Source organism: Lissotriton vulgaris, chromosome 8 (genome assembly GCF_964263255.1).
Source record: "Lissotriton vulgaris chromosome 8, aLisVul1.2, whole genome shotgun sequence".
Taxonomy (NCBI): Eukaryota; Metazoa; Chordata; class Amphibia; order Caudata; family Salamandridae; genus Lissotriton; species Lissotriton vulgaris.
Window position 1 is genome coordinate 1,226,416,106 of NC_141696.1, and position 14,740 is coordinate 1,226,430,845.

At 43.5% G+C, this 14,740-nt stretch overlaps 1 protein-coding gene across 3 annotated transcripts in view; it reads left to right on the top strand.

Moving 5' to 3' along the window:
- LOC147698523 (uncharacterized) overlaps positions 1-14,740 on the top strand; it is a 583,184-nt gene that overhangs the window by 152,956 nt on the left and 415,488 nt on the right. The window lies entirely within an intron of this gene.

The window sequence follows — 14,740 nt, forward strand, 5'->3', positions numbered from 1 at the left end:
TTTAACAGCAAAATCTCGAACACAGCAATCAATATTTGGGCAAAACAACAGATTGAAGAAGGCAGGGAAATTACAACTCCGCAATTCCCAGAGGGTATACTTAGTGATAAAAGAGGAAATCTATTATTGTCAACATTGACAAGACTGAACGGAGTGATAGTGAACGGTAATATGGAAGGGGATATTCCTGCAAACTACACTAGGCGAGGCAACGGGACTCCATCCATCATTGACTACATAATCAGCAGCGCGGACTCGCATGACTCTGTTACACACTTGCTTACCCAGTTTGGCCAGGAAAGCGATCACGCTCTAATGCTTTTGACAACAGATTGGCTTCCTAAATCCTCTGCAGCCTGTCACATCATTTATCACAAAAGCAATATAGTGATAAGCAGAGAAAAAAGACGTATTTACTGGAATTCCTCGACCATTGATAAAATTACATCTCAGATTGATTATTCCCAAATCTTAACGAAAACATCTTCTGAAAATCCAGTTGAAAACTTTGAACACATCATAAAAGATTTTAGAAATCTAATTTTAAATATGACAACAAAGGACGCAGTTGGAACTGGAACGAAGAATGATGATAACAAAAAGCGCACTTCTAAGAACTCTGAAGTAAAGAAACAATTAAATAAATATATACGCGCTCAATATATGAGTCCTACACCATACTTAAAAAAGGAAATAAATAAACTAAAAAATCAACTGAGACGCGAGAACCAAAGAAATAAAAAAACTCTACAGGATAGCAATTGGGTTGACATCCAGATCGCAGCGAAAAATAACAACCAACGCAAATATTGGTATTTAATAGGAAAACTCACTGGATCAAAAAAGAACTTACAGCCAATTCCGGTCCCTCCAAACGACTGGGCAGTTTTTCTGTCAGATCTTTATAAGTCAAACCCAACTGTCCTACCAGAAAGCAACGAGGATAATAACAAAGGAAAAGATAAAAGTCCAATATACAAAACAACAGCATTATCAGTCGAACTAAACATACGCAAGGCAAGAACCACGGGTGCTTCTGGCCCTGACCAGATTCCAATCAAAGCACTGCAAATTGCCCCGAAGGAATGGAGTCGACTGCTATATCCCGTCTTTAACTATATTTTAGATTCTGGCCAGGTTCCAAAGTCTTGGCAGGGAAGTATCATCATCCCCATCCACAAAAAGGGAAGCAAAACAAACGCTTGTAATTATCGCCAAATAGCACTCATAGATGCTGTGGGCAAAGTATTCGCTGCAGAAATTTTACACCGTCTGAAAGAATGGGCTTTTTCATCAGGCCTGATCCCGATGTTCCAAGCAGGATTTAGACCCAATCACGCGGTAACAGACAACATCGCTGTTATCCAGGTCATTCTTGACAAATACGTATCCCAAAAAAGCCAGGTTGTCTATGCCGCCTTCATAGACTACTCTACAGCGTTTGATCGCGTAGATCGTCCAACGTTGTGGAGGAAACTGAAGAAGCTTGGTATACAGGAACAGCTGCTACAATCCATTGTAAGCCTACACACCGACACGTGGTGCCAAGTTCAAATGGGAGGAGTAAAAGGCTATACAGAAAAAATCAAAACCGAAAATGGACTAAAGCAAGGGTGCCTTTTAGCCCCAATCCTATTTTCCCTCTACTTAAACGACCTGTGTCATTTTCTGCAATCGGGTTCCAACCTACCTCCGACAATAGCAAACCAAAAAATAAACGCATTGCTATATGCGGATGATATCGTGTTGTTGGACCTCACCCCCTTTGGCTTACAAACATCTCTGGATCTGCTGTACAACTACTCCAAAGAGAACTACTTAGTTCCAAACATCAAAAAAACAAAAGTGCTTGCTTTCTCTGGGAGGAAACAAAGCGCACGATATTCCTGGAACTTAGGAGGAGTTAAAATAGAAGAGGTGTCGGATTATCCCTACCTTGGCAGGACCCTCTCTAAAAATCTTACTAATGTAAAGCAGATAAATAACTTACAAAGGAAAACAGACATACACACTGCGGCCCTTCAGAAACTCTATAGCGCAACAGGAAACAGACATTTTTCTTCTCTAATAAATGTCTATAAAACAAAAATACCACCTGTACTATCTTACGCAACGGAGTATATACCCATCAAACAATGGGTTTTTATGGACCGCAAAGAGGGAAAGGTATTGAGGAAAATTTTGAAACTGTCAGACGCAGTTCCAGTCCAAGCACTAAGACTGGAATTATCTGTCACTAGCTCATATGCTGTAGCAATTGCAAATATCATTAGGTGGGCATACTATCTACTGCACGCAAAAGAGAATACATTAAGGTCTCTGCTGAAAAAAGAAACCTTTGGGACTGATACTAAAAAGCAAGTTTTCCAAGCGAATGTGACCGAAGCATTTCGAATTGCAAATATTGGAACTGAACTGTTGCTTACTTGGTCACCAACACAATTAAAACTGTTTTTAAAATGCTTCACCCCAAAATTAAGCTACGAGATGGACTCCAGGTATTGCAATAATCTACCCACCTATAAACCTTTTGTTGACCTATTAGAATATAAACAATGTCGGTCTTACATCGGTTTAACCTTGACCCACGGTGCAAGGAGAACAATTGCTATGCTTCGACTGGGCATCCTTCCCGTACTCTCATATACTTCAAGATGGCTTCCGGGAGGATCTCCTTTATGTACTTTGTGCGCAGGCGGCGATCAGACTCTGGAGCATGTACTATCTGTATGCCCGAACCAGAACGTAATGTTAGCCCGTACAAGATTTCTAGAGCCCATATATCGTTCCAGTAGAATCTTGACGGTGAGAGACCTTATAAGTCTGTGCAAACAACCCCCGAATGAATTCATCTGCTATAATTTGTATAAATTCTTGAAACTGTTTTTATCTTTGTATTGAGAAATTGAAATTCTTTTTAATTATGTAACATGTTGATATATATTTGTGGTCCTCGGTTGAGTACCAGTACAAATAAACTTTTTGACTTTGACTTGACTTTGACATTCAAACAACTCTGTCACTGATGCAAAACCTGGGTTTCTCAGTAAACTTCGAAAAGTCACACCTCACGCCAGCAACAAGAAAGACTTTCTTGGGAGCGACACTGGACACCAAGCTCGCCCAAGTATCCATCTCAAGGGAAAGACAGGAAAAGATTCAACGATTGGCTGCAGCACTGTTATTAAAAAAAGTGCGTTTCAGTGCGCATGTTCAAGTCCTTCATCGGGATGATTTCTTCCTGCATTCTTCTCACCCCCAACTGTCGTCTTCGGATGAGGCCCTTGCAAGAAGAGCTCAGTCGCCAGTGGGTTCAGGTATCGGGATCCTTCGAGGACGTCATCCAAATTACGCCTCGAATGCGAGAAGGGATAAAATGGTGGACCCACAGATCCAACATACAAGTGGGATGCTCTTTCCTCACGGAGGTGCCCAGGTTCATAGTAACGACAGACGCATCAATTACAGGCTGGGGTGCACACCTCCAAGGCATGACGGTCAGCGGGAAATGGAACCAGACCCAAATGAGATGGCACATAAACAGGCTAGAGTTGCACACCATATTTCTAGCCCTGAAGTCCTTTCAAGCGACTCTAGAAGGTGCCACAGTTTTAATTCAGACGGACAACACCACCTGCATGCATTATCTGAACAAGCAGGGCGGCACAAGATCAGCCCGGTTGTCACAACAAGCACAAGAGATCTGGAGTTGGGCCCTGACTCACAATATCCATCTGTCAGCGGTCCATGTTCCGGGAACAGCAAATGTGTTAGCGGACTCTCTTAGCAGGTCCGGGGGCTGCACTCACGAGTGGGAACTACATCTACCATCTCTAAACCGCATCTTTCAGATATGGGGGCATCCGGATTTGGACTTGTTTGCGACATACCAGAACCGGAAATGCCCATACTTTGCAAGCTGGTTTCCCCACAAGGACTCGTGCGGGGATGCCCTTTCGCTGAATTGGAATCGAATGTTCGCATACGCTTTTCCACCGATACCTCTGATCCCGAAAGTCATTCGGAAGATGAAGAAGCAGCCATGACGGTTGATACTGATTGCTCCACGATGGCCCAGGCAATACTGGTTCACCGAGCTACTCCTTCTCTCGGAATGCAACCCTATCCAACTTCCACGCATTTCGAATCTCCTCTCCACCCAGGAGGGCAGAGTGTACCATCCAAACTCGCTGAAATTGTCAGCTTGGCTCCTCAGCACATGAAATTTGCACACCTAAACATTCCACAAGATTGCCAGGAGGTGCTGGCGAAGGCCAGAGCTCCATCCACGATCAAAACCTACAAACTTAAGTGGAAACGTTTCTGTGCATGGTGCCAATCTAATGGTCTACATCCCATTCATGCAAAACCGGAACAAATCCTTCCTTTCTTTTTGCATTTGGCCAGATTGGGTTTGGCACATTCTACTCTTAAAGTTTTCCTAGCTGCCATTTCTAGATTTCGTCAAACTCTTTGTTTTCTGTTCGGATCATACAACAATTTTTCAAGGGACTATTTCGTATATTTCCGCCTGTCCGGAAACCTCCTCCTACATGGCATCTGAATGTCGTACTAACTCAGCTCATGCGTCACCCTTTCGAGCCGATCCATAAGGTTGACCTGAAATTTCTGACATGGAAAGTATCCTTGTTACTGGCCTTAACATCTGCTAGAAGGGTTAGCGATATTCAGGCATTTACATCTAAAGCGCCTTTCATCCAATTCACCTCGGACTCAGTAGTGCTGCGGACTAATCCAACGTACATGCCTAAAGTGCCTTTGGATTTTCATCTGAATGAGCCGGTTGTCCTAAAAACATTCTTTCCAACCCCACAGTCTCCAGCTGAAAGAGCACTATATTCGTTAGACATTAGAAGATGTCTTAAGTTTTACTTATCAAGGACTTCGGCCATCCGCAAGACAGATCAACTGTTTGTGGCTTATGGTCGTCAGCGCCAGGCCTGTGCAGTTTCGAAGCAGACCATTGCTAGATGGGTCTCCTCTACTATTGGACTTTGTCATCAGCAGGCCGGTAGACCCTTACAGGCCTTGCCAAGAGCTCATTCTACAAGGGCGGTTAGCTCTTCCACTGCCCTTTTTGCTGGCGTGCCTCTTCGACAGATCTGCAGAGCTGCTACTTGGTCTAGCAGACACACCTTTACTAGACACTACTGTCTAGATTCAGCAGACGACGCAGATGCTTCGGTTGGGAGAGCAGTGCTGCGCAATCTTTTCAAATAAGGTGAGCCTCTGTTCCCACCTCTTCCTCTATGCTCTTTAGACGTTATTCCAGATGTTGATGATTGCTATTATACATGTACACTGTATATATAGATATATATATTTGATTCTCTGACGTCTACGAGCGTTATACTAGGAGTACTGCTTACTATTCTGATTCAGGCATGTGAATCTATGAAAGACACCCCTAATACTGGAGAAGAACAATAGTTACCTGTAAACAGGTCGTTCTCCAGTATTGGTGTCTTTCATAGATTCACATGCAACCCGCCCGCCTCCCCCCAGAGACTCACTCAGGCATTATGGGGTTTCACTCCTGTGCGAGAAAATCTGAGAGCCTGAGCCTCTGGGGAGAACATTCTGGTGGGTGCTGTCGCCTGATTGGCTGCAGTTTGGACTAAGACATAATGACTAGGATAGTCACGATTGTGAAGGTTTTTTCTACTGTAGCTTGTGCTACTTTACTTCCTGGTTAGGTATTTCTGATATTTGCTATATGTATTATGGCATTTTATTACTTTTTTATATACCGTGGGACTCCCACTCCGACGACGGGGAATGATTCAGGCATGTGAATCTATGAAAGACACCAATACTGGAGAACCACCTGTTTACAGGTAAGTAACTATTGTTCATATGAGGTAGGTAATTATACGTCATTCAGGAGGTGCATATATGAGTATTCATATTAGCATGAGCTAGCAGTAAGGATACAAGTCGATCTCAGGAGAGACTCCTGTCCCGAATCATCGTTCCACATTGTCTTCATTCACATAGACATCTTTCCCTTCCAGTTACGTAGATGCTCTGTATTAGGACAACAATAAATCTCATTTGTGATCAGAAGTCTTCGCTATGTGAGGTATTTACTCATCAAGATGCTTTTCACTTCCCTCTTAAATGTTACTGTATTCTGAATCTTTCTAATGTTTGGAGGTAGTGAATTCCATATTCTGTGGGCTGCTCCCGAGAACGCTCGGTCGTAAGATTTTTTTTTCCGGAAAATGGCTGGCCGCAACAGCAGGTCCTTGGCACTCCTGGCTGGTCTGTTCCCTCCTGATAGTTCAATTTTCCCGGCTAGATATCTTGGTGTGTTGTAATGGAGCGCTTTATGGGTGATACATGCTATATTTAGTTGAATTCGATCTTCATAGGGAAGCCAGTTTAATGCTTTCAGGTGAGGAGAGATACGATCGAATTTCCTCGAACCAGTGATAAGTCTTGCTGCTGCGTTGAGACATGCTTTTAGCGGTGCAGTGGCCGTTTTAGGTAGACCGGCTAAGGTGGAGCACCCATATTCAATCCTTGAGATAACTAGGGATTGGACTGCTAGTTTAAGCTCCGCCTCTGAGATATATGGTTTTAGTTTTCTTAAGTAGTTCAAGTGAAAACGGGCACTCTTAGCCATTGATTTAATGTGGGCTTGCATGTCGAGGTTCTCATCTAAAGTGATCCCTAGAGATTTCGCTGAGTTGACTAGGGTTGGGGTGCAGTTTAGCGCTGTCACCAGCTTGGTCAATTCCTTCATTTCCGTATGGCTTCTTGGTGGTGCGATTAATAGGAACTCGGTTTTGTCATCATTTAGCTTTAGATGATTGGTTGTTAACCATTGCAATGTCATTTTTAATGTCTTATTCATTCGTTCAATGTCTTCCAGGAAGGCGATCTTTATGTATATTTGCGTGTCATCCGCATACATGTGATAAGATATCTGTGCATTACGGAGTATTTCTGTAAGAGGTTCGACTTACAAGTTAAACAGATCTGGTGATAGTGTCGATCTTTGAGGGACTCCAATTGAGTTAGGACATGATGGTGACAGTGAATGGTTGACCAGGAATCTCTGTGTTCTGTTTTGCAGGAATGATTCGAACCATTTCAGCACATTTCCAGACAATCCCATCCTATCTTGTAGCCTGGTCAATAGTGCTTCGTGGTTTACTGTGTCAAACGCGGAAGATGGGTCCAGGAGAATCAGTAGGCATGCCTGGTTTTGATCTAGGGCCTGTAGAGCATCGTCAACAATATGGAGGATCGCTGTTTCTGTGCTATTCCTGCTCCGAAATCTGATTGGTAGTCGTCTAGTAGGGAGAAGTTGGTGATGTGTTGGCTCAGTTGGCCTTGCACACATTTCTCAATTAGTTTGCCAAGTAAAGGGATGTTGGTCACTGGGCGAAAATTATTCGGATCTGATGCATCCGCTGTAGGTTTTTTGATTATGGGGACGACTTGTCCTGTTTTTAGTCAGTCTGGGAGGATCCCTTGCGTTAGCGATGCATTTATAATTTTGGTCCAGATTGGTACAACCATATGGCTGATTTCTTTTAGGCATTTCGCGGGTAGCGGGTCGTGATAATGATTGTTAGGTTTGATATCCGAGAGCGTTTTGGCTACGGTATTCTGATCATATAATTTGAAGGTATCCCAATGTGCTTTAATTTTGGCCTTCTTACAGACTGTTTCCCAGTTGGTATCCATCTTATCTACTGGCTGAATGAGTAGGTTATCTGCAGCGCTTTTGAGCTCTTTCTCGAGCGAGTTGGCCTTCTCCGTGAAAAATGACGAGAATTCTTAGCAGCTTAGTATTGTGCATGGCAGACTTCGCTAGTTTATTTGATTGTTGTTTTAAGATTTCAAATAATTTCCTTGGTCTGTTTTTGGCACTGTCGAGTTCTGATCTTATAAATTCCTTTTTGGAGTTGATGATCTTTTTGTTATATTGGTTTCTGATTTTTCTGAGGGCTTTCAGCTCAGGGGATGATGGGTGTTGTTTCCATTTTCTTTCAGCCATTCTCAGTTTTTGCCTTTCTTCGTTCAGTGATTCATTGAACCATGGATTCTTTATCTTCTCTGTGATTCTTTTTAGTTTTAGTGGCATGGTGTTGTTGATAATTTTCGCAACTGATGTTGTGTACTGATCTGTCAGATCGTTTACATTCTGCAGATTGCTGGGTGGCTTTAGTTCTCTCTCACAGCATTCTACTAGTCGCTCAATGTTCTCCTCTTTTGTGTCTCGAATCCATTTTTTGAGCCTGATGGGTTGTGAGGTCTTGTTTTTTTTCAAAGTGGGTATCATGAATGTTATGGCATGATGGTCCGACCAGTCACACAAGTCTATTGAGTGAATTGATGTGTCTCTGTTTCTTGATATTATCCAACGTTGCACCTTTCAAGTGTGTAGGTTGCGTGCATGCTTGTGTGAGGTTTAGTTCCAAGAGGAAATCTTTGAGCGCGCTGACCAATTTGTCATTGCAGTCATCCCAGTGTAAGTTGAAATCGCCTAGGAAAATGTTTTTGGCGTCGGAGTTAGAGTTGACCATTATGATCTCCATTAACTGCTCAATGAACTTGGCGTTCTCTCCTGGTGGGTGTTAAATCGCATGCAGGTTACATCTTTGATTGTCCGCTGATCTTATATTAAGACCTAGGTATTCACATGATGCTAGTGGGTAGGATTGTATTTGGATGATCTCAATAACGGATCTGTGAATGCAGGCTAAACCTCCTCCTATCTTCTTTAGTCTATCCAGTCTTACAATGTTATACTGGGGAGGTACTAAGAGATCCATGGATGGAGATGATGATTCCGATAGCCACGTTTCTGTAAGGATTGCTAAATCAATTTCCTTGTTGATGATGAGGTCTGCTATGTCTGATGCATGTTTGGTTGCAGAACGACAGTTTAATAGAAGGCATTTCATAGGTTTCCCTGAGTTACTGGGGTTCAGATTTTTCGATTCGCCAGTTAACTGAACTTGTTAAAAGTTATTGAGGTTGTGTTTTCCTTCATTCCGTCTGGATGTTCTATTGTGATCGATCGGTACTGTTTTGATTCCCTCCCCTCTCTTGCTGTATGATGGTTCATATGATTGGAGTAGGGCAATGGTCTCCTCCTTCGACCAGGAATTCGTCCCAACTGGTCGGTTGTGCCTATATGATAGTGGCATGGCCACCTCGTTGCTCTTTCTTTGTGAGGAGTGTACCAGATTTTGGATGTGCGTGACCTTGGAGTGCGTGCTTACCGTCATTTCCAGTATTTTATCCATCGCTTGTCGAGTATTAAGTATGTCTTGTGCCATGTTGCCAATTAGTTTCTGAATCTCTTTGATGTCTTTCTGATTTTGGAATGATCTTTAAGGGGTGTGTAACCTTTCTCTCAGCAATTTGCGTTTTTCTTTCCTATGTTTCTGAGCAGATCTATCCAAAATCCTTCTCTTTTTATCTTCGGTAAGGTTGTCAGTTCCAATTCTGTTTGCACTATGGGATGTGTTATCTATATTTAGTGATGTTAGGAATGCATTTTTGGATGATGTTCTAGATGTGTCTTGTGTGGTATCAGAGAGAGGTAGGGAATGGTTGATATCTTCTTCTTTATTCATTTCCCGGTTATCATTAGATGGTTCACTCGTAAGAGATGTCTGTGGTGAGTGAAGAGTCTCTTCATTCAAGAGCGGCGTCAATTCCTCCCTTTGGTATTGGTCTAGTTTGTTGTTCATATGTCTTGCAGATCTCTTTGACCTGACTGTCTTCTTCTCAGGTGTTGTCTCTCTTATTTCCGTTTTGTCTCCCATTCTTGTAGCTTGCTCCCGATGTTCTCCATTTCTTATACCGACTCCAGTAATGGTGCTGTTAATGTCCGGATTGTCTTCTGGTGGGGTCCGGTGTATTTGGTATCTTGCTCCCTCTAATGGTGTCTCTTCCTTAGGGAGCGAAGTCGCTTCATCTCTTTGGCGTTGGTTCTTTTCTTTGTTCGCATGACTTGTAGGCCTCTCTGTCCTTTCTGTCCCAATCTCAGTTGTTGTCTCTTCTAATTCAATTTCAATTCTTTCTCCTAACCTAGCGGCTTGTGTCTGCTGTCCTCTAATTCGATTGACATCTCTGTTATTATTATTGTTGTTGTCAGGATTGTCTTCTGTTGGGGTTCGGTGTAGTTGACATCTTACATCCTCTAGTGATTCCTTTAAGGCAGGAAATACCTTGTCGAACTTGTTTAGCTCGCTTTTGGCTGCTTGAATCAGCACTATTCCTGTTTTGTAATGCATAGTTCCGCTTTGCATCTTTTTGACGATGAGATCGTAATTTTTGCTCCATGTGGGATATTTTTTATAGATTTAGTGCTAAGCAATCTTGTAAAGGCATTGCGCCATTTAGCCGTTTTATTTGTGAAGAATATCAGGTCGTTCACTATAGTGCCTTTATTTATGCTAAAGTAGGGGTCGGAGATCAGTGTGTCTGGATTATTTCTCAAAAAGTTATGTTTGAATTTTTTTTTTGCTGCATTCTTGGATAAATTGGTTGGATATTTTATGGTCTGGGCATTCAGGCCACCTGACTCTAAGTAGTTTTCGTCCATGTTTGCTCCTCTTCGTTGGATTTGTGATGACTCTTCTCTAATGACTGCATGAATTACTTCTTCAGTTGGTGTTGTAATTCTCTTATCTTACTTACTAGTAGTAGTAATTATCGTTATATCCCATATTAAGACACTAGAGTTAATTACTTATATCAATATTAATACACTAGTATTATATAATTATCTTAGGTGTTATGATCCTTGAAATAATCATGCTGTAAGTTTTTCTTCCCTGTAGTTCCCTCTATACTCATTAGAATGTACTCTTATCGTACTGGATTAAATAACTAGCTCCATTTCAAGATGTCTGCCGATTTGGGTGTTCTTCTGTGAACTGCACCCTTTCTTTCTTTCTACTCTACTCTAGCGTTTGTCCCCTTTCTCTCCTTAACGAAGCGTTGCCGGGTGGTGCTTTGCTGGAACGGCAAGGGCATTTATATGAGTAAAGAAATACTGGTAAAAGCCTAAATCTTTATAACACCCTGTGACAGATTTCTTGACCTCCACGTTTGGAACGCTTAGGGAAAGGAGGTTTTGTGTACATTCCTTTGGGTCTGCCTAGAAGACTTAAGGGGACCAGACCACTTGATCATTCGCAGTGAGAGCCTTTTGCCACAGAGACACAGAGCATCGCGGGAAGAGCCAGAGTGTTGGGGTTGACTACAGGACCCACAACGCCGAGAGTACCAGCCCCTTCCCACCACCTACTTAGCGCGAAGCCAAGGGCTCGTTTGAGCCCGGAGGAGATCGGACCGGGCCACCTCTCTAACGTCTGCATCTGACTTTGAACCCCACCCTGCACGTGTAAGTACCTGTTGTATTACCTTGACCAGGGAAATGGCGGGTCGTAAAAGCAGGAGTAAGAAGGTGACAACAGGAGGACATGTTGTAGGGACCTTGGACAATTTTATCCTGAGGGCCAACTCATTACTGGACCATGAAATAACTCTGGTCGAGCGTCGGCTCTCCCAAGATATCGCCTTTGCTAAAAGATCTTCGCTGGGCTTTCTTGTGAACGCTCGTACACCGGAACATAATTCCTTAATAAAAGTCGTGGATGGGCCGGACACTAACTAGCATAACCTCTGATACCACCCAGGCTTTGGGGAAATTACCTCCGATCGTGGAAACACAGCCACAGTTACTAGTTGAGATCAATCCACCTGTCACCCTTGCACCCAATCAGGCACCAGGTGGATTTGATGATAATAGTACGCGCCAGTTACGGGGGAGAACTGAAGGCGCTATATCAAAAAGGAAGCGCGACGGCGTAGCTTCTTGCGCCAGAAATTCCAAGATTGCAAAGTGCACTGATGATAGCGCGTCAACGACTCTGGCCCGGGCCCCGCAGACCCCAAAGATCATAGACAGTAGGCCAATGCCAATGCTATGACAACAGTATCCACCCTAGAAGGGTCAACCCCAGTGATTCCAACAGAATCAACAGAGGACCCGCTTCTGGCAAAATTGGGTCTCCTTTTTTACTCATCGTTTCAATCGCTTGAATTGAGACTCTCACTAATAGAGCAGCGACTGACAAACATTAAGGAAGTTGCAACAGGGACTTTGGACTAAGTAAAGTCTAACAAGGTGACATCAGCCCAAAATCAAGTTAAAAATGGCCAGCGGGGTTTAAGCCCAAAAATCCTTGTAGTACCTTCTGATTTGTCTCCTGCACATGTGGCAGGCCCAACCAAGCCAGCTCTTGTTGTCCCATCAAGTAGTCTCCCTATAGTTGTCAATAATAAGATTACCAGTACGGCCCGCCAGCACCTTGAGCGAAAAGGTGTAAATATACCAATTAGAATTGATCTGCCACCAGAATCAAGTCCGTATGTTGTGGTTTTGGCTGGGGTACCCGAACAACCAAATGCTATGGAGGAATCCCATTTGTCCTTGAAAAACAAAGTTGTAGATTGGCTGAGCAGAAATAGACCTCTCCCGGGTCATGCTAGTAGTGAAATTTTGCTTGTGCGAAGGGTATCTTGGGTTGGTCATAGGACCAAGAACATCTTGGGAGATTGTGTTTTGGTAAATTTTAGGGATGTACGGGCTGTATCTCACATATGCATTTGGATGTAGCCCAATTCCGGCTCAGTTATACAATCCCTACCACTGTCGTATTTTTATCCCACAGGCCCCATGTATTACAGGCCAGCTATTGATCAAGACTGGAAGAGAGTTGGGTCTTGTGGAGGGGTGGGGATAAATAGGGGCAGGTATGGAGTAGTTCCTCCACCCTTCGACATTCACACCCAAAACAGATACAGTTGTCTGGATATGGTGGATTGACTGGAGCACAATGAGGAGGATCCCATGGGGTCAATCCTAGGGACAGAGAGGGTGAAACGACGAAATAGGCTGAGAGGGAATCTCTTGACATCTACAAGTAATGATAGCATGGGAAGAAGTTTGGTAAAGATAGCTCCCCATGTCTCTCAAACTAACCAGCAAACCCCCTCTCTTATCAGTATCGACCCCTCATTAAACACACCACTCGAGCCTTACACAATCACAGCAGTTGAAGATAGTCCATCGGGTTCTGTGGTGCATGGCTTTAGACTTCCTGAAGGGGGACAGAACGAGTCTGTAATGAGCACTCAGCCGGAAAGAAAGGGAGTCACACTCAAGATACTGTTATGGAACGTAGCAGGTCTGCCTAATAAAATGACATGCCCTGACTTGGGATCTTTTGTAGAGACAAATGATGTATGTCTCTTTCAAGAGACTTGGGTGTGTGAAGAACAGTTCCGGGGGGGGGGGTTGCTACATTCCACGTCCCGGCACTTTGGGGGGGGGGGGGGGGAAGGTCGCCCGTCGGTAGGCCTTACTATCTGGGTTGGCACCCATCTGGGATGCACTGCCACGTCATTAACCACCCATTCGCAAGATGTCCAATGTGTAGTTCTCATATGGCCCGACGAGTGGAAGCTTGCCCTCATCAACGTTTACTCCCGCCCAGTGTCCATAACCAGTGAGTCTAGGACTATCGAGGAGTTGTCCCACTTTTTGCATACCATCCCGAGTGACATTCATCTTTTGGTAGGGGGCGATTTGAACTGTCATTTTGAGCCCCTAGAGGGCCTGAAGGATGACGTTGTAGCGGCAGAAGAGGACTATTGGTCTATACCTGTGACTCAGACCCCATCTCTGGGGGCATGGTCTCCTCTAGCCATACAGATTAAGGCTCTTACTTTAAAATATTCTCTACAAGCCTGTAACGGGCGCACTCCCTCTGATACCTTAGCCAAGTGCACTTTTAATAAACCAGGCCAGATGTCACGTCTTGATTATATCCTGGCAGAAACTCGGCTATGGCCACTAGTTATTGATTTTTATGTAACTACACGAGTGGAGAGTGACCATAATTCCCTGACTTTGAAACTGGGCCCGCTTAACGTTGGGGGTTTCTGATAATAGATTTACTCTCTCCAATGATAGGCGTAGAGTCAGATGGCAAAAACTAGTGGAACATCCGGAAGAAATTTGAAAACTCTATAGCCGGATTGTCCCCCTGTTTACTGAGGTTGACACGCTAAATATGCAACTATTAACCCTTGACTATTAAAAAAAGAAGAAAAAAAAAGAATGAGCCATTAGTACTAAAACGTTTCTTTCCTCAACCAACAACAGCAGCAGAAAGAGTTCTAAATTCGCTGGACGTCCAGCAATGTCTCAAATTCTATTTTCAAAAGACTAAACCCTTCCGCAAGACTTCACAGCTTTTTGTCGCTTTCAGCGCACCCAGGTAAGGCTTTCCTTTAGGAAATGTGGGATTGCCAGATGGATTTCCAGTGCAATAGGATATTGGCACCAAGCTGCTGGAAAGCCTCTGAACGCACAAGTTCGTACATATTCAACAAGAGCAGTGTCCACCTCCAATTCTTTGTTTGCGGGAGTGTCGATCCAGGATATCTGGAGGGCAGCGACCTGGAGATCTACGCACACCTTCACCGGGCATTACTGCTTAGAAGCAGCCTCTGAAAGAGATGTGGCGGTGGGGAAGCATTTCTAAGAAACATTATCCAGTAACAGTGAGCCCTCTTTACATCTCTCTGTCCTTTTATTTTGGTTACAAATGCAAATTTTTTCTATTACTATGTTTAGTAACTGTGATTGCAATATTAATATGCAGAATTCTACACT